The sequence below is a fragment of the Macaca thibetana genome, chromosome 6, assembly GCF_024542745.1.
Source record: "Macaca thibetana thibetana isolate TM-01 chromosome 6, ASM2454274v1, whole genome shotgun sequence".
NCBI classification, from domain to species: Eukaryota; Metazoa; Chordata; class Mammalia; order Primates; family Cercopithecidae; genus Macaca; species Macaca thibetana.
This window is the reverse complement of record NC_065583.1, coordinates 141,151,289-141,178,198: the sequence shown is the minus strand read 5'-3', so window position 1 is coordinate 141,178,198 and position 26,910 is coordinate 141,151,289. Positions and strand designations below refer to the sequence as shown.

The following is a 26,910-nucleotide window of genomic DNA, read 5'->3' as shown; positions in this document are numbered from 1 at the left end:
CCAATTTTAATAAAAGAAAAAATAATAAAAATTCTTCTAAAGAGCTGTGTTTACAGCTATGGCAGGTGATTTTCTTTTGCTTGGCCCAAGGTATCTGTCTTTAAAAATCAAATCTGAATGTGTGGGTATAAGTTTGGATTGTGCAAGTATTTTTTTTAACGGTCCAGTAAGACTCTGGGAAGTCCAACTTTAGATAGGTAGATATATTTTTAAATATTTCTTTTGTCATGTGTACTTTCAATATTAAGAGAATTTAAAACTTACAAAATCTACTTTCTTTTTCTCTTTTTTCTTTTTCTTTCTTTTCTTTTTTCTTTTTCTTTTCTTTCTTTTTGTTTTTTGTTTTTTGTTTTGAGACAGAGTCTCGCTCTGTCACCCAGGTTGGAGTGCAGTGGCGCAATCTCTGCTCACTGCAAGCTCCACCTTCCGGGTTCACACCATTCTCCTGCCTCAGCCTACCGAGTAGCTGGGACTACAGGTGCCCACCACCACGCCTGGCTAATTTTTTATATTTTTTAGTAGAGATGGGGCTTCACCATGTTAGCCAGGATGGTCTCAATCTCCTGACCTTGTGATCCGCCTGCCTTGGCCTCTCAAAGTGCTGGGATTACAGGCGTGAGCCACTGTGCCTAGCCCAAAACTTATGAATTCTACTTTCTAAGACATAATAAACATATATGAGAGTTAGAGGATGAGATATTTTAATCAAATTTTAAAATATGCATAGAATTTAAATGTTACTTTTTAAGGAATTAAAATTTTTACACAGAAACACACTCAGAACACTACCAATCTACTAAACATGAGATAATCCATTTTAATTGTTCAGAATATGCTTTAACCTCCTACCAGGCCTTCTGATATTGCCAAGGATATTATTTGTCATTGTACTGCAAATATGGAAAAACACCAATTACAGATTTCCAGCTGAAAGAATTCAAGATTGTCTTAGTCCATTCACACTGCTATAACAAAACACCAAACAGTGGGTGACTTATAAGCAACAGAAATGTAGTTCTCACAGTTCTGGATATGGAAAAGTCAAAAATCAAGACCTAATGTCTTCTAAGGGCACACTTTCTGTTTCATAGATGGCTGTCTTGTCACTGTGTTGTTATATGGCAGAAGGGATTTATGAATTCTCTGGGGTCTCTTTTATAAGGGCATTAATCCAATTTATGTGAGTTCTACTCTCATGACCAGTCACCTCCCAGAGGCCCTAACCCCAAATACCATCACGTTGGAGATTAGGTTTCAACATATTCATTTTCAGGGGTCACAAATATTCAGTTTATAGCACAGATTATCTCTGATTGTACTTTTATACACCACATAAAAATACATGTATTTGTATAAACAGACAAGAAAAAGCAAATGAAATTTGCATCTGGTTTCATCATCTCAAAAGAAATCTTACAAACTCGTGTTAAGTAATTTAACACACAATCAATCCATCAAACAATAAGGGTAATTACTTAAATAGTTGTTGTCTTACAGGGCTTATCATCTCCATAAAATTAGGATTTCTTAAACCATTGAATCCCTAATATGTTAATGTCTTTATTTCTAATCATCTAGTGATGTTTATTCCTGACTTTTGCTTTAGTAGCTTTTTAATAATAACACTCCTAAGCATAATTCATTTAACAACCAAAAAAGGTATTTGATTCAAATTTTTAAACAACCTACTATAACATCTTTTCCCTAAAAGATGAATGCAAAAGGAGTGTGGTGCGCAAAGTGGAAAATCAAATAAAAAAGTAGCAGCTATTCGTTTATCCTGTGAGAGCTATGATCTCTTCAGTGCTTTAGGCAAATAAAACTTTTGTCTTCTCCTTACAATGTTAAAAAATGCATACTACCACTAGCAGCAATTTTTGTTTTTTTTTTTTAAATGTATGAACACATTTATTTTTAAAATTGCTTTTAGCCTGATGCTCTCAATGTTCAGTCTCAGTTCAATTTTCATTTTTTACCTCAAATTGAAAGTAATATTTTTTAAGCAGCATAAAGGTAACAATAAGCATTTTACTTAAATTATCAGAATGTTGCTTTTGCTTCCTTATGACTGGCCTGGCCATGTTAACTAAGTAAGCCTTGTTGTATCGGACAGCAGAACCAATTTTGTAACCTTGGAAATTAAGTTAGAATTATTTTCAGTTAAAGCAAAAAGACCTGCACCTTTTCCCAAAAGTGTGAACTTTGTAGTCTTCTGTGCCATTAAAACCCTTTCAGCCGAGCATGGTGGCTCATGCCTGTAAGCCCAGCACTTTGGGAGGCTGAGGCGGGTGAATCAACTGAGGTCAGGAGTTTGAGACCAGCCTGGCCAACATGGTGAAATCCCATCTCTACTAAAAATACAAAAATTAGCTGAGCGTGGTCATGCATGCCTGTAATCCCAGCTACTCGGGAGGCTGAGGCAGGAGAATGGCTTGAGCCCAGGAGTCAGAAGTTTCAGTGAGCTGAGATGGTGCCATTGCATTCCAGCCTGGGCAACAGAGCAAGACTGCATCTCAAAAAACTAAAAAATAATTTACGAAAACACTCTCACAAATGAATAATATTTATGAAGCATGTCTACTTTTTGAGAGATTGTTAAAAAACAAAAGTCTTGGTTAAATAGTTGATGCAACTTGTTTTAATGAAAACTCTATATTCTATTAATGCTAAAGTAACAGAAAGTAATACTCAATTGGACCCTTTTTGATGCATTAGGAAGAATGCTTGTCTTACCTTAGCATCATTGTTTATAGTAACGAATGTGGATCCCTGGCCTTCCGTCTCTGAACTCCTTCTATGCAATGATTTCCAGTACTGGGTTTCCCTTTCTACTCACTGCCTTCCTCTCCTGCCTGTGCTGGTGGTTTATTTTACTTGATAGAGCTTCGCATTGGCTACTGCTCTCAAATTCTGGTTTCTCTTGTTCTCCAGTTTTTGTCTATAATGAGAGTCACATCCTAAAGCCCAGCACCACAGCCATGCATTTCACCACTCTGCATTGTTTTTATTTTCTTCCTCAAAAATATAGCTCTTGTGGCACTATTCACAGTAGCAAAGACTTGGAACCAACCCAAATGTTCATCAATGATAGACTGGATTAAGAAAATGTGGCACATATATACCATGGAATACTATGCAGCCATGCAAAAGGATGAGTTCTTGTCCTTTGTAGGGACATGCATGAAGCTGGAAACCATCATTCTCAGCAAACTATTGCAAGGACAGTAAACCAAACCCCACATGTTCTCACTCATAGGTGGGAATTGAACACTGAGAACACTTGTACACAGGAAGTGGAACATCACACACCTGGGCCTGTCATGGGGTTGGGGAAGCGGGGAGGGATAGCATTAGGAGATATACCTAATGTAAATGACGAGTTAATGGGTGCAGCACACCAACATGACACATATATGCATATGTAACAAACCTGCACATTGTGCACATGTGCCCTAGAACTTAAAGAATAATAAAGAAAAAATGTATATAGTTCTTGTAGCTAAATCCTGAATACCAGGGACAGTCTTTCCATAATATTCTGACCCTCGAGATTTGAATCTTCTATCTTGGTGCCTTGTTTATCTGATTGGACACCTTGGTGTCAAATATTGCTTGAATTGTGGCTGGAACTCTGTGGTAAACAGAGATGCCCCATCCAGATCCCCTCAAAGAAGGACTTGCTTTGGCAGCCACCTCCAGCTGTCACCTCCTGCAAGGTCTGCCTCAAATGAACAGAGCTGCTTCATGTGAGTTCATGCCATTCCTGGATCAGCCCTCCTGCAGGGATGTAGTGATAAAACGATCTGACCATTTTGTCTCAAAACAGGACAACTCTGATGAGCAATATTTTCTCCAGGGCTTTCTACTGGGTAGGCTGAAGATTTGTCAGGTCTGTGTCATGCAATTAACTTCTCCCTCTGCTCAATCCTCTTCTTTCTCTTTCTTCTTACCGATGCTGAGCCCCAATAAACATCTGGTACATCAAACATCTCAGCATCTGCTACCATAGTGCTTGACTAGCAACAACCTCCTGTGTTCTACAACATACGCATCCTCTTCCGTGTTCCTCTTCCCACCTCCAGTGAATTGCCACATGCTCCCCATTAAACCTCATTCAGTCTTAATATCTGACAGCAACTGTCCCTAAGACTTTTTTATTTTTTAATTTTATTTTACTTATTTATTCTTTTTGAGACAGAGTCTCACTCTTTAGCCCAAGCTGGAGTGCAGTGGTGCAATCTTGGTCACTGCAACCTCCGCCTCTGGGTCTCCAGCGATTCCTATGCCTCAGCCTCCTGAGTAGCTAGGATTACAGATGCACGCCACCATGCCCGGCTAACCTTTTGTATTTTAGTAGAGATGGGGTTTCATCATGTTGCCCAGGGTGGTATCGAACTCCTGAGCTTGGGGGATTTGCCTGCCTTGGCCTCCCAAAGTGCTAGGATTACAGGCATGAGCCCTCTCGCCAGGCCAAGGCTTTTATGATTGAGTTAGGAAGAAAATGTAAACATATCAGAAGCCTGTGGAAGTGTTAAACCCAGTGAATCACTTTCCTGGACAGAGTTACTCCTGTTGTATGAATGAACGCTGTGCCACAGTCTCCTATGTGATGGCAACAGAGGGTCTGGATCTTTTATGACATGGACTCTCCTATAAGCTGGGCACTGAAACTAAAGCAAACAATGGAAGAAGGATTGGTACCATATGGAGACATTTTTAAAGAAATAACAAGACAAAAAGCCAGACAGAAATTACAGTGTAATTCCGTAGATTTACACTGAGTGAAGCTGTGTCTCCTGCCTCCCCTTTTATATCCTCCACCTCTTCTTCCTCGGCCACCCCTGTTAGCAAGACCTATCCCTCCTTTCCTCCTCCTCCTCAGCCTACTCATGTGAAGACAATGAGGATGAAGATCTTATGATGATCCACTTCTACTTAAGAAATAGTAAATGTAATTTTCTTAATAATATTTTTCTAGCTTACTTTATTGTAAGAATAAAGTATAAAATACATATAACATACAAAATATGTTTTACTTGACTGCTTATGTTATCCATAAGGCTACCTGTCAATGGTAAGCTATTAGTAGTTAAGTTTTGGGGGAGTTAAAAAGTTATACATGAATCTGGGAATGTGCTTCTTAGAACATTTAAAATAATAGTTGTGGCTTATGTTATATTACTATCATATAGCACTGGCCTAGGCATGCTGTCAAACAAAGTCTGTAACATAATTATTTTGTATATCAGCAGCACTAGCACACAATATGTAGAGACTATGAAGTGGACAATTCTACTATCAATGCCACAGTCTTGCTACAGCTCCTGAGTTTTAGACTGTAATCTAGATATAAGAGAGTTTAGAAAGGAAATCCTAATTTTTGAGGTGAGAATCTTAATTTAAACCTGAAATGAATAAGAAGAAATCTCAGAAGTTACAGAATTTAACTCTAAGATTACAAACAGATCTTCTTTGAAAAAAGAATCAATAAGGTCTACTATTTGATAGCACAACAGGGTCGCTATTGTCAATAATAAATTGATTATATATTTTAAAATAACTAAAAGAGTATAGTTGGATTGTTTGTAGAACAAAGGATAAATGCTTGAGATGATGGATACCCCATTTACCATGATTTGATTATTATGCATTGTATGCCTGCATCAATGTATTTTGTGTAACCCATAAATATATATACCTACTGTGTACCCACAAAAATTAATAAAAAATAAATAAAATTTAGAAAACCTTCTTTGCTCTTAGGCAGAATAGATTTGTAAAACAGCAAAGAAAAACAAGGAAGATCACTTATTATTTCTGAGTTTTATGCTAATCTGTTTGTAACTCATGACAAATAAACACTATAGTGTTTGCATGAATAGTGCCAAAGCTGGGCCATTAAACAGAATGAAATCAGAATCTGATGGGTTAAATGTGAGAATAGATAGTGGCACAGACATAATGGTTCTTAAATCTGATAATGTAATTTGAAGAAAATAAAGATGGACTTGCCAGGCTTCAGGGCAAGTGCGTGTCCAAGCTGGAGGGCTGAGCAAGTAGAGTAGTCCTAGCCAATTACATTTTGGGGCATCAGCTGACACTGCCACAGTTAGAACAGTAGTTGGCAAAGTCAGCTATCCCACTCACATGTAAAGGGCCTATAACAGGGGCTTCCAAAGGGCAAAATAAAATCCATTCTAGCATAAACTCTACATCTCTACATAGCTCTGAGACGTCCAAAGTGAGGAGCAGTTGGTGGTGATGAGTGTGCATCTGAGCTACACTGGCAATTTTCAGACCTAGGCAACAACAAACCTCACCAAGGGCTTTCGGATTGAAGAATAACATAAATTGGGTTAATCTCTGCAGCCTTTGTTAAATGCCGAATCGGATTAAACCAGTGAGAACTATGCCAAGCAGAAATTCCTGTTGAATCTTGCTTGGGTCAATCCATCATGGCTACTGAGACATGGCGAGCAAAATTTGAATATCATGTTTGCAGTTGCATTCACTTGTTCAGGTGTCACATGGGAAAAGAGACCTGAAGACCTGGTTAGGAGCTGGTTTCAGAAAAACTAAACGGGTCTATCAGTAGAATCCACATGTCCTGGCAGAAGGTTAGCAGTATCTCAAGCCCCAACTCATTCCTTAAATCTTTTTTAAAAATATATCGCCCGGGCACAGTGGCTCACGCCTGTAATCCCAGCACTTTGGGAGGCCGAGGCGGGCAGATCACGACGTCAGGAGATGGAGACCATCCTGGCCAACACGGTGAAACCTCATCTCTTCTAAAATTACAAAATGTTAGCCGGGAGTGATGGTGGCACCTGTAGTCCCAGCTACTCGAGAGGCTGAGGCAGGAGAATGGCGTGAACCCGGGAGGAGGAGCTTGCAGTGAGCCGAGATCGCGCCACTGCACTCCAGCCTGGGCGACAGAATGAGACTCCGTTTCAAAAAAAAAAAAAAAAAAAAAAAGTGTGTGTGTGTGTATTATATTATATATTTTATATATATATTTACTTATATATATCGATACATGATAGTTGTACATACTTACGGGGTACATGTGACATGTGGTATTTTGTTACATCCATAGGATGCGTATGATCAATTCAGGATATTTAGGATATTTATCACCTCGAGCATTTACCATTTCTATGTGTTGGGAATATTTCAAGTCCTCTCCTCTAGTTAATTTAAAATACAAAATACATTGTAGTTTACTGTGGTTATCCTACTCTTCTATTGAACATTAGAACTTATTCCTTTTATCTAACTATGTTTGTATCCATTAACCAATCTCTTTTCATCCTCTGCTTTCACACACTCTTCACAGACTCTGATAACTATCATTCTACTTTCTACCTCCATGAGATTAACTTTTTAGCTCCCCCATATGAGAGAGAACGTGTATATTTGTCTTTCTGTGCCTGTCTTATTTTACTTAACATAATGACCTTCAGTTCCATCTATGTTGGTGCAAAAGACAGGATTTCATTCTTTTTAAAGGACGAATAGTATTCCATTGCTTATTTTTACAACATTTTTCTTATCTACTCATCCTTTGATGGACACCTAGGTTGATTCCAAATTTCTGCTATTAAGAATAATGCTGTAATAAACATGGTGGTGCGGGTATCTCATTGATATATAACTTCTTTTCTTTTGAATAAATACCCAGTAGTGGGATTGGTGGATTATATGGTAATTTTTCATTTTTAAGAAGTCTACATTTTTCTTCAAAATGGCTATATAAATTTACAATCTCATTTTGTCTTAAATTTTAAATAAGGTATATGGAATATTTTATATCCTATGAGTAGGTAGAAACTAAACCAAATCGAGCTCACCTAGTGAGATCAGTTGTTATTTTTAGTTTTAGAATATTTCCAATAGTAGGATTTCCTTATTGGTAGAGTTTTAAATGAGTAAGTTGTCAGGATTCCCAGGAATGGTAAGTTAAGATGGTTTTAGGTTTCTCTGCAGCAATTTTATTTCCCCATCTAGGCATAGCTCTGCATTGGATTAGTAATGTTGGCATTAGTTCAGGCCAGAGCTGCATACTGAACTGTGTAATAAGCCATGTCTCACTAACACACGTTAAAAATATTGCACTCTGAAGATTGAAATGGACATTTTTCTGGAAACTAAATGCATGAACATATCGTAAATCCATTAATGAAATGGGTAATTTGACCATAGACATCACATAAAGTAAATATTTAATGCTGTATTTTGGTTATTAAATGAAAAAAGAGGATAAAATGTTGAGATGAGAAAATCCCACATTAATCATCGGGGAATTTGGTTAGGAATTGATTCTCTGGGAATTTTTCAACCTGGAAAATCAAGGAAGAGGCAAAAATGACATCTGTGTCAGAAAAGAGTTAAGCTTGGTTATATTTAATGGACAAAACATGTAAAACTACATTTCTGTCATTTGAAATTAACCATAGTGAAATAATTTTACACCTGGAGGAGCCCTTTGTGAAGATTTTCTCCAAGTCTTGTCTTATGGGCCTAAGCAGCAGCAAAGTCGTAGCTCAATGTTCCAGTGGTTAGGTAAAAATCATGCTCCCTGATCAGCCCAATGCTTTTTGTATGAGATTTCTTCATTTTTCTTTGCTTTCAAAGTATTGATTTTTCAAAAAATAAATATTTACATATATATGTAAACTTACATATGTATATGTTTGTACCAATTATAGACAATTCAGAGCATTCAAGGCCCTAAGTGAATTAATAACATTCTTCTCTTCATTTTGCCGACAAGGAAACTAACATTAAGATGTTAAAGAAGGATTGCCTAACACCATGCAGATAGTAAGGCTCACAGCAAGAGTTTCAACACATTGTTGTCAACCTACTCTAGAGAGCAAAGATTCAACATGTAAATGTACAAAATGTAATAGAATCCAACAAGAAGAGAAGAGTGGTGTGAAAGAATGCATGATGATTTTTGTTTTTATAAAAAATGCTGCATTCTTCTAATTTTTTAATTTTTATTATTACTTTTTTTGAGACGGAGTCTCGCCCTGTCACCCAGGCTGGAGTGCAATGGTGTGATCTCAACTCACTGCAACCTCCACTTCCTGGGTTGAAGCGATTCTCCTGCTTCAACCTTCCGAGTAGCTGGGATTACAGGCAAGCACCACCACACCTGGCTAACTTTTTGTATCTTTGGTAGAGATGGGGTTTCACCATGTTGGACAGGCTGGTCTTGAACTCCTGACCTCATGATCTGCCCACCTCGGCCTCCCAAAGTGCTGGGATTACAGGCATGAGGCACCACTCCCAGCTTAAAAAATGCTGCATTCTAATCTTCACAAAGGAAATAGAATCAAGAAAAATAAAATAAAAGATTCTGTTATGACTGACATTCCTGGAATTGTTAACTATTTAATAGGAATCTGTTACCATGTGGTTTAGAATCCCTCATTTCGTTTACTGACATTGGGGGTGGTAGAAGTTATCCTCCATCTGTTGGGTAGGGAAATATGGATAAGTTCTTCTTGTTTTTAATTGACACAATAATCATATGTATTTATAGGTGCAGTGTGATGTTTCAATACATATATACATTGTGTAATAACCAAATCAGAGTAATTAGCATATTTATCACCTCAAATATTTATTATTTTCTAGTGAGAGCATTCAAAATCCTCTCTTCTAGTTTTTTGAAATATACAGTACATTATTGTTAACTATAGTCACACTACCATGCATTAGAACACCATAACTGATTCCTCCTAACTGTGACTTTGTACCCACTGACCAATTTCTCCCCATTCCTTCCTCTCCCATACCCTCTCCAGTCTCTGGTAGCCACTATTCTGTTCTTTGCTTCCATGAGATTGACTTTTTAAGATGCCATGTATGAGTGAGATCATGCAGTATTTGTCCCTCTGTGCTTGGCTTATTTCACTTAGTATAATGCCCTTTAGGTTCATCCCAGTTGTCACAAATGACAGGATTTCACCTTTTTTTATAACTGTATAGTATTCTATTCTGTATATGTGCCGCATTTTAAAATCCAGTTATTCATTGGTTCTATATCTTGTCTATTGTGAATAATGCTGCAATAAACATAGGGGTGCAGATATATCTGCAACATAGTGATTTCATTTCCTTTGGATATATGATCTCATTAGTGGGATTGTTGGAACATATGGCAGTTCTATTTTTAATTTTCTGAGGAACCTCCATACTGTTTTCCATAATGGCGGTACTAATTTACATTCCCACTAATGTGTATGAGTTCCTGTTTCTTCACATCCTTGCCAGCATTTGCCATTTTTTTCTCTTTGATAATAGTCATTCTAACTACAGTGAGGTGACATCTCTGTGATTTTTGACTTGCATTTCCCTGATGATTAGTAATGTTGAATATTTTTTTCATATGTTTGTTGGTCATTTATATGTTTTCTTTTGAGAAATCTCTATTCAAGTCTTTTGCCCATTTGCAGTGCAATTATTTGTTTTTTGTTTTTTGCTATTGAGTTGAGTTCCCTATATATTCTGGATATAACCCCCTTGTCAGAGGCATAGTTTGAAAATATTTCCTTCCATATTGTGGATTGTCTCTTCACTCTGTTTTTCCTGTGCTGAGTAGAAGCTTTGTAGTTTTACGTCATCTCATTTGTTTACTTTTGTTTTTGTTGCCTATGCTTTTGAGGTCCCATCCAAAAAAATCCTTTTTCAGACCAATGTCCCAAAATATTTCCCTTATGGTTTCTTATTTTGGCAGTTCCATAGTTTTGGGTCTTGCATTAAGTCTTTAATTTATTTTGAGTTGATTTTGCATATGATGAGGCGGTCTGGCTTCATTTTTCTGCTTGTTGATGTTCAGTTTTCCCAGTATTATTTATTGAAGAGACTGTTCTTTCCCTAATGTATGTGCACATTGTACTCAAACTAAGAGAACTGTGTTTTTCATACCCCAGAAGTAAATAGGTTTAAAGAGTAGCCAAGAAAATGTTAAACACATAGTTTTAGAAAATGTGACAAATTGCTTACACAGAAGGAAGAAAATATCACAAAGGAATGAAACTTTTTTTAGCCTAAGTACATAATGTAGTATATTTTATTTCCTTTTGCCTTTCTTAATGTATCATAGTAGTTTCTTCATCCTTAAATCTTTCTTGGAGAAAAGATACATAGAATAATTTTTTAGGTAAGTGGGGAACATGAGAAATTCTTTTCCAAAATCTATTGACATTGCATGTGTCATTAAGGAACGAAAATGTGCTCAGAAAATCCAAGTAATGCCGGAAACCTAGGGAGTCAAAGAATACGGGCCCCTTAATATTTTATGATGACTTAAAAGCTGAAATATAGAAGCACCATGTTGAGCATGGGGGCCATGACTATAGAGTAGAGAGGAACCTTTTCCAGCTACTATTGAATTAGAATTATATGCTGCCCAGCTTTGTGGTTATAGTCACAGGGCTGTTTTTTGTTTGCCTGCTTGCTTTATCATGGTTATTGTTTGTTCCTTCATGTTGCAGTTCTTATGTATATATTCCCAGAATGTTCTCTTCTAAATTTGGATTTGGGCAAAAAGGTAAAACAGAAGACAATGTATTTTTACAGTCCCACAAATCACAGGGGCATCATCACCTGTGCTTCTTGTTGACTTTGGGTGCCTATTTTCCCTCTATTCATTATATCAGCTTGAAGCCTGAGTAGCAGTGAATTTATCCAAATTTACGATCAGAATGTGGAAACAGCAATAAGGATTCAAGAGGCCTAAAATAGATAAGTAGAGTATGTGGGTTGTGGGGGAGGGGTGGATAAACTGCGGTCATTTAAAGAGAGGAAGAAAGGAGACAACATTGAGTGCCATGGGGCACTCTATCCACAAGTGCAGGGTTGAGGGCATAGAAAAGCAGCTAGGCATTTCAAAAAGGAAGGGTTTACTATAGGAACTTTGTCACAATGTTTTGGAAGGTCTAGAAATAAATGAGAGGAAAAGATAAAGACTGGAGGAGCAAAAGGAAGAAGGGGTGAAACTCTAAGATGAAGAAACAACCAACAGACCCAGGCTGTAGCCCACGGGGGCTGCCCCTGCCGCTGCACTACAGAAGTCTGCAGCTGTCCTGCCCCGTTGCTGTGATGGTAACTTCTAGCAACTTCCGTTGTTGTCAGGCAGAAACTGAAAGCTCTTCTCTCATCTTCTGTTCTCCTGCCAGTGCCTCACATTACCTGGACTTAGGAAGTCAAGCAAAAAGGGGTCTGTGGAATGCAGCTTCAGTTTTCCAGCCCCAGTTCTACAGAGCAGGGTATGGAAGGAGAAGTGAGTAGCTATACTTGCTCTTGCCATAAACTGGAAAATCACTGTCCACTTGAGTGCAGAATCTTCAGCATGCGAAGGGTTCTGAGGAATAGCTAGCATTGGCATTACTTCAAAAGTTTCTTTGCATGTTTGGCTAAGAGCATTTCAATTTTGTCTACTGCAGGGCTTGGTAAACTTTTTCTTAAAGGTTCAGAAAGCAAATATATCAGTCTTATGGGCCATTCAGTCTCTGTAACAACTATTATCTCTGCTATTATAGTGTGACAGCAGCCGTGGACAGTATTAAAATCAATGAGCATATCTATGTTCTACTAAAATTTTATGTACAAAATCAAGTGGCTGACCTGGAAGTCATAGTTTGTGGACACCTGGTTTATTGAATAACAGACACCTACTGTCTAAAGAAACGGTACAATGATTTGAAAAATATGAACTCATTGTGAGTAGAATTTAAATGTATTAATTTTGGTTTAATTTGCAGGTCTTTCTTTGAAGAATTGATGTAATGTAAATATGAAAAACAAATCTGTACAAGTCCTGTTTGACATTTTTGATAGTTTCAGAATACTTAGAAGATTGCTTAATTCCTTTAATTTACTGATAAATAGACAACCAAACAAAACAAAACAAAAAAAAAAAAACAGTAACAAAAACGTTTCAGAGTATTTGGGATCAGAAACAGTTTGTTTCAGAATCGCTTTATAGCAGCTGAGAAACTGTTGTAGAAAAGGGAGACCAATAAACAGAATACCGAGTATGTTTGTGTGGATAAGAGAGGAAGACACAGTGTGAGCATCACACCAGGCTATGCAGGCCATTACTGCTGTGTGTAAAAAGCCCAGAAGTTTAAGCTTATTGGAATCTGACCCAAACCTGTCTGAAATTATAAAAACAGTTTAGGTTATGCTGAGAACCCTCCTGATGAGAATTAATTACTACAACATAATCTCGAATATCCAAACTGATACTTTAAATGACTAAATTAATGTTATTGTGGATATTTTCTTAAATTTGTTGTATATAATAAATTCTGTTATTTAGTATTAAGTCAAGTAAAAGCGGACCTAATACTCAAACTCTTCACTCCAAATGAAGTGTCCACTATGGAATTCTTTAATTCTTTCTGTACCTGACAAATTCAGGGTGTATAAGTAGAATAGCCTTTGTTTAAGGAATTTCAAGTAAATGTTGGGTATGTTACATCATTTTTTAATCTTTTGCCTCTGAAGCATGTAAGCACATGCCATTCAAATTCTGAATATTGCTGGGGATAGGTATTTATTATATAAACTTAATGCCTTGGAAGAAAGAATAAGGCTTCATAATGTTCGACATTAAACATCTTTATCAAAAAAAATGTGCTAGATAATGCCTAATGCATACATTTATATTTTCATACATGCATACATGTTTATTCAGTGGTTACTAAGTTATTTGTCTTAATATAAAGCTGTTTTTTTGCATAGTACTTTCTCAGCCAATTTGCTTGGCCAGTTTCCCAGTGGATGTTTCAGAGTGCAGGATAGTAAGGCAGTATTTGCTTATGTAATAAGAATTTGTTACACAGAAAAAAATTTAAGAGATTTTCATAGTGACATATAAGTACTCACTAAATGTATATTGGGATATGCTAGGTATATTCTGAACGTGGTTAACCTTCAAAACCTAAGTCTAGAAGGAATAAAATATTTTTTTCTTACCCAAGTATATGAGCCCCTTCTGGTATCTTATTTTCCATTGCAGATATCCCCCGCTCTCCAGAATAATCAAAGTAGTGTCAACTGAAAGGTTAAACAGCAGGCATTATAACTGAAATTCAAAATTAGTTTTATTCAGAGCCAAGTGCAAAGACTAAAAGCCCAGGGAAAAGACACTGAGTAAACTAAGAATATGTGCTGGAGTGTGCTATGCAAGACATGGTGCTTACATGTTCTGTTATAGAGAAAATGGGAGAAGCAGGTAGTGAAGTAAGGATAGCATTCTTGCCATTCTGATTGGTGCTCAGTCATGTATATGAGATAAAACAAATACGTAGATAACCTATATAGGGTAAAATGTTAATGAGCATATCTATGTCTTAGGGTCTGGAGAGGGATGATTGATTATACCTTACCTTTATGATTTATCTGATAGACAAAAGTTGTAATCAGTACAGGTCAGTGAAATATTTGACAGATTCTAGCCTTGCAGGTTAGAGTTCAGCTTTAGTTCATAGCCCTAGTTTGTATTTCTCATATGTCCAAACTGTAGCCATCTTAGACCGCTTTAAATTTTTTACTCTGATTTTCCCTTATCTGACAGTAAGAATGCTCGCTCCCCTCAGAGAGACTGTGCCTTTCAGATCTCACCATGTGCCCCGTTGAATTTTTGTTAGAGCACATTGTTCAGTATTGTGTGCATTTCCGAAATTCGTAGTCTTTGTGTTTGAGACTGTGTATGAGCCTCGTGTACATGGTGCCATACTACCACCTGTCTAGCTATTTCCTTTTTTGCATAGGTTTCACAGCTTTCCTCCCAAGAATGGGAAGATAATATCTGTTTGTCTTCTCCTATTCCTTTCATCTCACCTTATTTCATTGAAACAACTACTCAAAAAAGAACACTCATAATTCCACAAGAACAGGCATTCTGAATTTTACAAAGCCCAGGAACCTATTTGACCCTATCTCTCAAACTCTCGTGACCTTTCTTCTACCCAAATAATGCATAAATAAATAAAAATCCTTTATCATTAGAAAGCTAGAATGCCTTAAAAGCAAAATGTTGGTTCAACTATCTGCTACAGTTTACATTAGCAAGTGAGTGCTTTGTGTACTGAAGATTTTGTATTTGATAGTGATTTTGTACCTCATAAAATCTACAAGGAAAGAGCTATGTTTTATGCTTGTGTAGCTGAAGACCCAAATCCAAGAAGTTCTCCGGATAAAGGAACAAGACTCTCTATAGAACCTATTAAAATCTTACCCTTTGGGATGTAGGAGACTGCTTACATATTTAAAAACCAAAAGTTTTAGTTCTACTCATCAAGATATTTAATATGTTAGACTAACATTTCTAGCAGATCACCCCACTATACATATGTACTTTGAAACACAGAATCACTAGTTTTAATCATTCTTTCTGAAAACAAAGTACTGCTGAACATTATAAACTTGGTTAGGCAAGTTCAGGCCTCCAATGATAATTGAATTCCACTACAATTTTCTAAGAAATAATACATTGGACAAAATTTTTAAAAGCCAAGTTATATGACACATAACCACTATTTATACAAACTACAAACATGTTAACTTTATGACCTACTAAAGTTGATTTCATTTCTCTATGTTTATATTTAGAATTTATCCCATTTGTTTTTTATGTTTTCATATATGAATAAATAGCATTCTTTTTGCAAAATACACTTGAAGTGCTTAGAAAATACTAACTGCACAATGTTATCTAGGGAAAGTATGGCAACAGATTGTAATACTAAACAAAAACTATTCTGTTTCTCACCTACGGACAATTATTAGTCAAAGCCACATGATATTTGTGGCTCTAGATCTTATGAATTTCCATTGATAATATGGCTAGACACACACATAAACACACTCACAGAAATACACATAATACATTTTCAGTTTATATATATGTGTGTGTATACATATATGTATATAGATTTTGTATATGTAATATGTATATAAATTCTGTATATGTATACACTATATATATTTACACATATAGTATATATAACATATGTTTATATATATAAAACTTGATGAATGTTGTTTAATTACCAGTTTTCATAAGGTGGGAAATATATATGTATATGTACATACACAACACAGATACATACATATATATACACATATACAGACAGACATATGTAATTTTTCTATTGCAACATAAAGAAAATACAGCACGTCCTTTTTCAAGCCGATGGCAAAATTCAAGTGATTTCAAAGTGGGAAAGAAAAATAGGTAGAACGTATTGTTGCGATATTGAGTATGTGGCTCTTTTTATTTCTTAAAAGTGATTCATTGAAGGGGAAGCTGTAATTAAGGGAAAACTACTTGAAGTTGCAGCCCAGTAACAGGGAAATACTGAGTGAATGTCCTGTAATAATTTGAATTTCTCTGTAAGGTTCAATGAGCTCAAGAATAGCAGTTCATGTTTAATTCGTATGGTAAGAGGTAAATCACAGGCAGATGAAAAAGCTTTCTACCTTCATGCAGTTGAAACCTACCAAGATAAAAAGTAATTCATTTGCAGTGGAAAGGTTCTACTTGGTTCTACTCTGTTGAACAGAGAGTATTCATAGTGCCAAGGTAACGTTCTCTAAACTAGGATAATATTACTTTAAAACCAAGTTTGATTGGAGGGTAAAAAAATCAGGTTTTCAAAAAAGACAGAAAAAAATTGCTTCCTGGAAGGTTGGTGGAGCTGGAATCAAGAGAATATATATGGTCTAGTCGATCTAACATCTCTCTAGTGTAAGTCACATGCCAACATGGGAAAAGTAAGGACAATGCTATGTGGTTATGACGATAGAGGTCACATTGAGGTGACTGATGTAGTGGTCTTGCCTTGTGATGATTAAAAGTTCTCTCCTATAATTTTAAGAAAAACTAATGGACAGAAAATAAAAACAAAGCTAAGCAATTAAGCCTGAGATTTCTGGGAAGGGTTTAGTTGAGGAGTCATTGACAGGTCTGATCTGTACCCTATTAATAGGTTAGGTTTAGAATAAAGCCTACTAAAAATCCCTGATGATTTTGTATTGTTAGCTGCTCATTCTCAAACTAAATGGTTATGAAAATTCTTCTAAGATATTCATGTCTATTACTTTGCTCCTGCACAATGCGAATATGAAACCATCTTTATCAGTATGATTTATAGTTACTCTTTCTGATGTCATGGGAAGAATCAGCTTTCTATAATTATTTTCACTGGAAATTATTGTGTTATTGACTCTATTCTATCAACTTACTATAAAATGTACTTTATTTCCTTCAGATTGCTAGTTATGCCAGTAATGTCAATAAAAATAAGTAAGCAGAATATGTAAGCTTTGGAAGCTATTACACTAAGAAATATTTATGAGACAATCATAGGCAATTGAATAACTGAGATACCTTCAGAAATTAACTTAAATATCTCTGAATTTTAGTCAATCCAGATAAAATAGCTAATGGGAACTGCCTTGTACAAATATTATGAAGAAATGAAATAATGAATATTCAGCACATGATAGCCCTTATTCAGGGTTTATATTTGCCCATTTTAAACATTTTTCCACTTAAAATAACAAATAAATGACATATTATATTACTTTGTCTAGTAATGTCAGTGACAGAAAGCTTTAATTTAAATTCCATGCAAATAACTTATTGTGAGATCTGAGGGTTTGACAGCCAGTGCTCCTAGATCTCAATACATATCACATCTGCTTTTTTTCTTTAAAAAAGAGCAATTTTACTTAAAAAATATATTGTAGGCATCCTATTATGAAAAAGGTGGGAAGGGGTAGGGATGGAGCAAGTGTCTAAACAATGAGACTTACTATTTTGGTAGAAGGTGGAAAATGTGCCTTTGTTTTTGTTCAAGATTAGTTTCATTACCTGTATTTTGGGTCCCAAATCCTATTGCCAAAGAATTTGGTTGAATTTCTCTTGCCCTATGCTGTATCTTCTATCTTGCCCCTACTGTTGGTTTTTTCCTATTAGCTTGGATCTTTTTAATCTTAAGAATTAACTACAAATAGGCTTTAATATATCCCCTATCTTAAAATAAAACCCTAAATAATGCACCTTACCATCTGCTGCCCCCTCAAAACACACTGTCTTAGCTGAGACTGAGTAATTTATAAAGTAAAGAGGTTTATTTAGCTCATCATTCTGGAGGTTGGAAAGTCCAAGAGCATGGCACTGGCATCTTTTTAGCTTTCGGTGAAGGCTTTGTGCTGCAACGCAACATGGCAGAGAAGTGGAAGGGGAAGTGAGTGCATACACACACAAAAAAACACTAAATATGAGAGGCAACCTTGCTTTATATCAACTTGCAATTTTGGGACACTCAATCCATTGCTGAGATAACTAATCAATTCCTGGGAGACCTAATCCAGTCTTTCAAGAGACTAATCCATCTTAAGAACCTACTCACCTCTTAAAGGTACTACCTCCCTACACAACCACCTTAGGGACCAAGCCTCAGTTGGAGTTTTCGTGGGCACGAACCAACCATATTCAAACCATCACACATACACACACACACACACACACACAAAACTAGATAGAAAGAATCACCTAGATGCCAATGTACAAGTCTCAAACTTTAGCATGCATCAGGACCCCTGAAAGGCTGTAATGTTGCCTCACAACCCAGAGATTCTGACTCACAAGTTCTCAGGTGACAGTGATACTACCAATCAAGGAATCACTACAGTATAAGGAATACTAAGACATCTCTGGAAATGAAAACAAAAAAATGATGTTAATCAGATGTTCTTCCAGGGAGAGCACTGTGTGTATGTTGGATAGGACTTCTCTTGCATTTTCTTTTCTCTAATGTAAATTGTAATCAGCAGTGAGCTTGTAATCAGACTCTACAAAAGTAAAATGGTCTGATTTGAAGCATTTTCTGATTCCTGTGGTGTAAATGCTTCTACCATGACTTACTTCACAATACAAATGTGAAATCAGTGAACTAGAAGTTGGGAAGAGATACATACCTGTAGGTCTCTTGCAAGCAGTTAGGAGCCAGTTCGTCACACCACTAATTAATATAAGTGGAGATATCTCTTATTGACAGAGTAGCTGTGATGAACACAAGTGAAACTCAGACAATCTAACTTTGCCTGTGGAATTTCTCTCCCTTTTCTATCACTTATCTTCATTTTCTTCCTCCCTGAGTTAATCTTTGTTCTGTGAACTGTTAATGTGATGATTCTTTTTTTTTCAAATACCGGAAACTTTATATGTTTGCAAAGGTTGTTACTTTGGGAAGGGAGTGGCTAATATCTCATAATTTACAAAAACATCCCATCCCAGGAATCCATAAGAAGGGTTCATTAGAAAAAATTGAAAAGTAGGAGGGTGTTGGGGTAAGACATTGTTACACTCTGTGAGTTGTTGAGGATTTCTACTTCAGTCCATATTTGTTTGACTTAGCCCAGAAATTTGGTTAGCACCCTCTCATTTCCAATATTAATAAACTTTCCAGATGCATTTATGAATTTTATTTATCTAAATGTTATCTTCAAGTCCCAAGAGAAAGGAAAATAAGGAAAATTAAAATCTATGAGAATTGGCAGTCATGATCATTCTGTTTTCTCAACAACATGACCATGGTCCATGTCATGCGCATCTATGTGAAGAGACCACCAAACAGGCTTTGTGTGAACAGTAAAACTTTTTAATCACCTGGGTGCAGGCAGGCTGAGTCCAAAAAGAGAGTCAGCGAAGGGAGATAGGGGTGCGGCCGTTTTATAGGATTTGGGTAGGTAAAGGAAAATTACAGTCAAAGGGGGTTTTTCTCTGGCGGGTAGGGGTGGGGGTCACAAGGTGCTCGGTGGGGGAGCTTTTGAGCCTGAAAAAGGAATTTCACAAGATAATATCAGTTAAGGCAGGAACAGGCCATTTTCACTTCTTTTGTGGTAAAATGTCATCAGTTAAGACAGGAACCGGCCATCTGGATGTGTACGTGCAGGTAACAGGGGATATGATGGCTTAGCTTTGGCTCAGAGACCTGATATTCCTGTCTTCTTATATTAATAAGAAAAGTAAAACAAAATAGTTTTGAATGTTGGGGCAGCAAAAATTTTTGGGGAGTGGTATGGAGAGATAATGGGTGATGTATCTCAGGACGCTTCAAGCAGGATTGGGGCGGTGTGGGAACCTAGAGTGGGAAAGATTAAGCTGAAGGAAGATTTTGTGGTAAGAGGCGATATCGTGGGGTTGTTAAAAGGAGCATTTGTCATATGGAATGATTGGGTGATGGCCTGGATGCAGTTTTGTATGAATTGAAAAACTAAACGGAAGACATAAGGTCTGAATAAGAGAAGGAGAAAAACAGGTATTAAAGGACTAAGAATTGGGAGGACCCAGGACATCTAATGTTTGGGATATGAGCAGTTTGGGATAGCACCAGGAGATTTGGGATAGCACCAGGAGATATCAGCTGTGATGGCTTGGAGAAACATTGTAAACTGGCAGTATAAACACAAGCAGGGCATTTATGAGTCATTAAGAATGGTGAATAGGAGTGGGACTAGAGAGAAGATAGTAGGGATGACAAGTTTTTGGGGTGTAGTCCAGGTTGGTCTGGTGTCTGGAATGAGACTGGGACCTAATAAAAAGGAGTGTCCACATAGGAGCTCAAATGGGCTGTAACCTGTAGCATTCAGAGGACAGGCCTGAATTCTGAGAATTCAGAAAGGGAAAGTGGTAAAAGTATTGTCTAATCCTTTTTAAGTTGGTGACTGAGCTTGGTGAGATGTGTTTTTAAAAGACCATTAGTCTATTCTACTTTTCCTGAAGATTGAGGATGGTAAAGGATATAAAGGTTTCACTGAATACCAAGAGCCTGAAAAACTGCTTGGGCAATTTGACTAATAAAGACCGGTCCATTATTGGACTGTATAGAGGTGGAAAGGCCAAACCAAGGAATTATGTCTTACTGAAGGGAAGAAATGACCACAGTGGCCTTCTAAGACCCCGCAGGAAAGGCCTCTACCTACCTGATGAAAGTGTCTACCTAAACCAAGAGGTATTTTAGTTTTCTGACATGAGGCATATGAGTAAAGTCAATTTGCCAGTCCTGGGTAGGGGCAAATCCCCGAGCTTGATGTGTAGGGAAGGGAGGGGACCTGAACAATCTTTGAGGGTTAGTAGAATAGCAGATGGAACACTGAGAAGTGATTTCCTTGAGGATAGATTTATAGGATGGAAAGAAAATGAGAGGTTCTAAGAGACAGGCTAGCAGCTTGTAACCTAGGTGGAAGAGGTTATGAAATGATGACAGAATAGAATGGGCCTGTGAGGCTAGAAGGAGATATTTTCTTTGGTCTAAGAACCATTTGCCTTGTGTGGGAAGAGATTGATAGGTGGAAGTTTCAGCAGGGGAGTAGGTGGGAGTGACCGATGTGAAGGAGGAAGACTGCTGTGAGGGATAGAAGTTGGAACGCTAGCTGCCTTTTTTAGCTACCTTATCAGCATAAGCATGTCCTGAGCGATGGGATCTGATGGCTTTTGATGGCTGCTTTTTTAGCTACCTTATCAGCATAAGTGCTGTCTTGAGTGATGGTGGGAGGAGGAAAATAGATTTTGGAAGTTGTGAGAACGGTAGGAAGTGAGTTGAGCATAGTTTGTGATTTTTAGGGCCTCTGAAAGTATTAAAGCAGTGGCAGCCACTGCACACAGGCATGAGGGCTAGGCCAAAACAGTTAAGGTCAAGTTGTTTGGACAGAAAGGCTACAGGACGCGGTCCCAGCTCTTGTGTAAGAATTCTGACCCCACTAACCATGCCTAGGAAGGAAAGGAGTTGTTTTGTAGAAGGGATTGGAGTTTGGGAGATTAGCTGGAAACAATCAGCAGGGAGAGCACATGTGTTTTTATGAGAATTATGCCAAGATAGGTAACAGATGAGGAAATTTGGGCTTGACTGAAGTAATGGGGGCTGTGTGTGAAGCTTTGCAGCAGCACAGCCCAGGTAATTTGCTGAACCTGATGAGTGTCAGAGTCAGTCCGAGTGAAAGCAAAGAGAGGCTGGGTGGGATGAAAGGTGCAAAGGAATAGTAAAGAAAGCACGTTTGAGATCCAGAACAGAATAATGGGTTGTGGAGGGAGGTATTGAGGATAGGAGAGTATATGGGCTTGGCACCATGGGATGGATAGGCAAAACAGTTTGGTTGATAGGCACAGATTCTGAACTAATCTGTAAGACTTGTCTGGGTCTAGGACAGGAAAAATGGAGGAATTGTAAGGAGAGTTTATAGGCTTTAAAAGGCCATGCTCTAACAGGTGAGTGATAACAGGCTTTAATCCTTTTAAAGCATGCTGCAGGATGGGATATTGGCATTGAGTGGGGTAAGGGTGATTAGGTTTTAATGAGATGGTAGGGGTGCATGATCAGTTGCCAAAGAGAGAGTAGAGGTGTCCTATGCCTGTGGGTTAAGGTGGGGGGAATACGAGAAGAGGATGCGAAGGAGGCTTTGAACTGGGGAAAAGGGTGGCAATAAGTTGTGGCTGTAGTCCAGGAACAGTCAGGGAAGCAGATAATTTAATATGTGTCAGCCTAATAAGGGAACTGGGCAGGTGGGGATAAATAAAAAGGAGTGCTTAAAAGAGTATTGTCTAAGTTGGCACGAGAGTTGGGGAGTTTTAAGAGGTCTAGAAGCCTGGTCGTCAATGCCCACAACAGTTATGGAGGCAAGGGAAACAGGTCCTTGAAAAGAAGGTAATGTGGAGTGGGTAGCCTCCATATTGATTAAGAAGGGGACGGACTTAGCTTCCACTGTGAGAGTTACCTAGAGTGTCTGGAATGGTCCTGTAGGCTTCTGAGGTGCTCGGCAGTGTCAGTCTTCACCTGCTAAGCCAAGATCTGGGAAGGAGTCAGTCAGAGCCTTGGGTCAGAGTTCCAGGGGCTCTGGAAGTGACTGCCAGGTAAGTTGAACAGTCTGATTTTCAGTGGGGTCCTGCAGAGATGGGACATGGCTTAGGAGGAATCCTGGGCTGCGGACATTCCTTGACCCAGTGGCCAGATTTCCAGCACTCGTAGCAAACTCCTGGGGGAGGAGGTTCTGGAGGAACCCCTGGCAGCTGCAGTTCAAGCATTTGGAGTTCTTGTGTGCTGGAGATGTGACTGGGGTTTCTCTCACAGTGGAGGCAAGGAATTGCAACTCAGAAATATGTTGTTACTTAGCTACCTCTACTTTATTATTGTACACCTTGAAGGTGAGGTTAATGAAGTCCTGTTGTGGGGTTTGAGGGCTGGAATTTAATTTGGGGGGTTTTATTTAATGTCAGGAGAAGATTGGGTAATACAATGTATATTGAGAATAAGATGGCCTTTTGACCTTTTAGGGTCGAGGGCTGTAAAGCGTCTCAGTGTTGCTGCCAAATGAGCCATGAACTGGGCTAGGTTTTTCATATTTGATGAAAAAGAGCCTAAAGGCTAACTGATTTGGGAGAGGTCGGATAAAGAAAAAGGAGCATTAACCTTGACTATGTCTTTAGCTCCAGTCACCTTTTTAAGAGGAAATTGCTAAGCAGGTCGGGGAGGGCTAGTCACGGAACGAAACTATAAGCCAGACCTGGTGTGAGGAGAGGAGGTGATAAAAGGAATATAGGGTGGGGGAGCGGAGGCTGAGGAAGAATTGGGACCTAGCTCGGCCTGGTGAGGAGGAGAGAGGTCAGATGGGTCTGTAGAAAAGGAAGATTAGAAAGACTCAGCGATGCTTGGGGTTGGGACAGAGGGGACAGGTGGGAGGGAAAGAAGGAAGATTTGGGCTGAGTTGCATTGGGAACAGAGACGAGGGAGGGACCGATATGTAAAAGAATACCTGGACGTCAGGCGCCTCAGACCATTTGCTCATTTTACGACAAGAATTATTTAGATCTTATAGGATGGAAAAATTGAAAGTGCCATTTTCTGGCTATTTGGAACTACTGTCGAGTTTGTATTGGGGTCAAGCAGCATTGTAGAAGAAAATAAGGCTTTTAGGTTTTAGGTCAGGTGTGAGTTGAAGAGGTTTTAAGTTCTTGAGAACACAGGCTAAGGGAGAAGAAGGAGGAATGGAGGGTGGAAGGTTGCCCATAGTGAAGGAGGCAAGTCCAGAGAAAAGAGAGAGTAGAGACACGGAGAGAAAGGGTTGGGGAGTTCTTGCCCTCCAGAAAAGCGGGAAAGGGGTGGGGATGTGGAGATAAGGGGTCAGGGCGCGGAGATAAGGGGTCATGGGGTTTTCGCCCTCCAGAAAAGCAGAGAAGGGGTAGAGACAGGGAGAGAAGAGGTCGGGGGTTCTTGCCCGCCCCCCCCCAAGAAAAGCAGTACTTGTCGCTAAGGGTGAAGGACCAAGGCAGGCATCCCTGTGTGGTCAGACACCTCTGAAATGTGGGTGAATAATCAGGCAGGCATCCCTGCGTGATTAAACACCAAGGGAAGACTGTCTTCTCAAGTCCGTGACCAGCACCGGAGTTTTGGGTCCATGGATAAAAAGCATCTCCTTTGCCTCTACCAGAAAAGGAAAGGAACTGAAATTAAGAGAAGGGAGAGATTGAAGTGTGCTGCCAAGATTGAAAGGAGAAAGAGGTTGAGGGATAGTGAAAGAGGTTGGAGAAGAGAGTAAAAAGAGGCCGCTTACCAGATTTAAAATTGGTGAGATGCTCCTTGGGCTGATCAGTCTGAGGACCCGAGGTCGTAGATGGATCTTTCTCATGGAGCAAAGAGTAGGACAGGGGATTGATCTCCCAAGGGAGGTGCCCCGAGCCAAGTCATGGCACCAAAATGTCATGTGTGTCCATGTGAAGAGACCACCAAGCAGACTTTGTGTGAGCAATAAAGCTTTCTAATCACCTGGGTGCAGGTGGGCTGAATCCAAAAAGAGAGGGGCCAAAAAGATGGGGCCATTTTATAGGATTTGGGTAGATAAAGGAAAATTATAGTCAAAGGGGGTCCTTCTCTGGCAAGCAGGGGTGGGGGGGGTCACAAGCTGCTCAGTGGGGGAGCTTTTGAGCCAGGATGAGCCAGGAAAAGGAATTTCACAAGGTAATGTCATCAGTTAAGGCAGGAACAGGCCATTTTCATTTCTTTTGTGGTGGAATGTCATTAGTTAAGACAGGAACCGGCCATCTGGATGTGTACGTGCAGGTCATAGGGGATATGATGGCTTAGCTTTGGCTCAGAGGCCTGACAGTCCAGGCTGGTCTTTTAACAGAGCTAATACGGGAAGCAAAAGGCAGAACTGTGTCCAAGTATGGCCAGCTTGATAAATGTTTTCAGGCCTGCTTGCTGTTCTGTCATTCAAACCACAGGGGTGCTTTCTGATTGTTTTATAAGATCATAGAACTAAATCCAAAGAATAATAGGCTCATATTTTACCCCCAAATTCCAGATCCTCCAATCAAAGTGCCCTAATATTTTCTTGGAGTGAAAGACGAGTCAAAACAACTTTAAAGTATTTTTAAATGCAGTTTATGGGGTGGGGGGTGAAGGTGGGGGAAATGTCAACAAAGGATGAGAAGATTTGCAACGATTTTAATTAAAATAAATCAGCTTTTGTTTTTCATGTATTTTATACAAAGTAGAAGATGGCAATAAGTGGTTTAACATGAAATTCTCTTTGGGAAAACAGAGGCTTTCCCAATACTGGTCTGGAAATTCCCTTTGATTTTACACTTGACAATCGGTTATCTTCCTGGAAAGTGTTGAAGGTGGTGAGCTGTTGGTACAGAATTGACAAAAAGTTGCTTGGAGTTTACCAAGATCAGTTGAAAATTTAGGCAAGACTGATGAAAAATCTTACAAATCAATGCTGCCTTGCCTCAGTCATATTCAGATAAACATAAGGCTACCTGTAACTAGTAAATCTCATGCTCTGTAACTTCAGGATGTATTATGTGAATCTATCTTTCCCCAGTAGTTATTTGTGGTTAAAAAAAATCCAGAAAATCCAGACAAACACAAACAGGATTTATGTGTTGATCTTAGGACATATAGAACTAGAGAAAAACTATGTTTCAGTACCTCATTTCTCAAAAAGATGGAGCCCCAGGGAAGAAAGTTTTGTGGTAGAAAGAGTATAGCAGGCTAATCCCAGAATAGTCCAGAAAAAAATTACAAGTGGGAATTGAATTTAAAGAAGTGATAGTAAAATTTTGTGTCCTGGTGTGAGTCTATTGGATTTATTTTCCATCTCATTTCTTATTCATTTCCCAAGCCTCATTCCCTTTGTGTAGCTTTTCCTTGAAGAACTTTTTCTTTGTGTGATGTGAATAGAAAAGTAGTATGTAAGGTATTTTCAGGGAAATTCCGACTTTGAATGGAAGTCTGTCAGAGACTCTGTTAAGATAAATGACTGCATCCATAATAATGGAATTCCCAGGTCAGCAGCAGGCAAATAAAAAAATCACTTTCAGACAAAATTATTACAAGGCTCATCAATTTGTACCACATATTTCTAGGCTGCCCTTGATTTGAACTTACAGACTTAATATAAATATAAATGCTTTGATTACATTCAATTTAAGTAAAACAAATAAATAAAATAGAGCCCAAGAAACTCCAGCTGAAATTTTTTTTTTCTGATCTGTACAATTTATTTTGGTGTTCAACTTAGTGACTTTTTTTCTACACAGGTGTAAAACTTATTTACTCCAAACAATGTAAATATATTTTAAAATGCATCTTAGATTTCAAATAATCTTTTCTTTCTTCTCTATACAAAGTGTCACGTTAACTCCTCTCCTGGGCACCATCTAATGGGCCTTTCTCCCTTTGAGTTCTCATAACCTGCCCTTGTCCTTTATCATGGAAGTCTCATTGTGAGTAGCATTTCCTCATTTCTAGAACTGGAAATAATTATAGCTAATCAGCTTCATTTAAAAAATCTATTTATAATGCTGGCACCTAGGCTTAG

General features: G+C 38.3%; 1 pseudogene; it reads left to right on the top strand.

Annotated features, from left to right (window-relative positions):
* Window positions 1–374: 374 nt before the first annotated feature.
* Window positions 375–25,774, top strand: LOC126956187 (uncharacterized; annotated as a pseudogene).
* The last annotated feature ends 1,136 nt before the right edge of the window (window positions 25,775–26,910 follow it).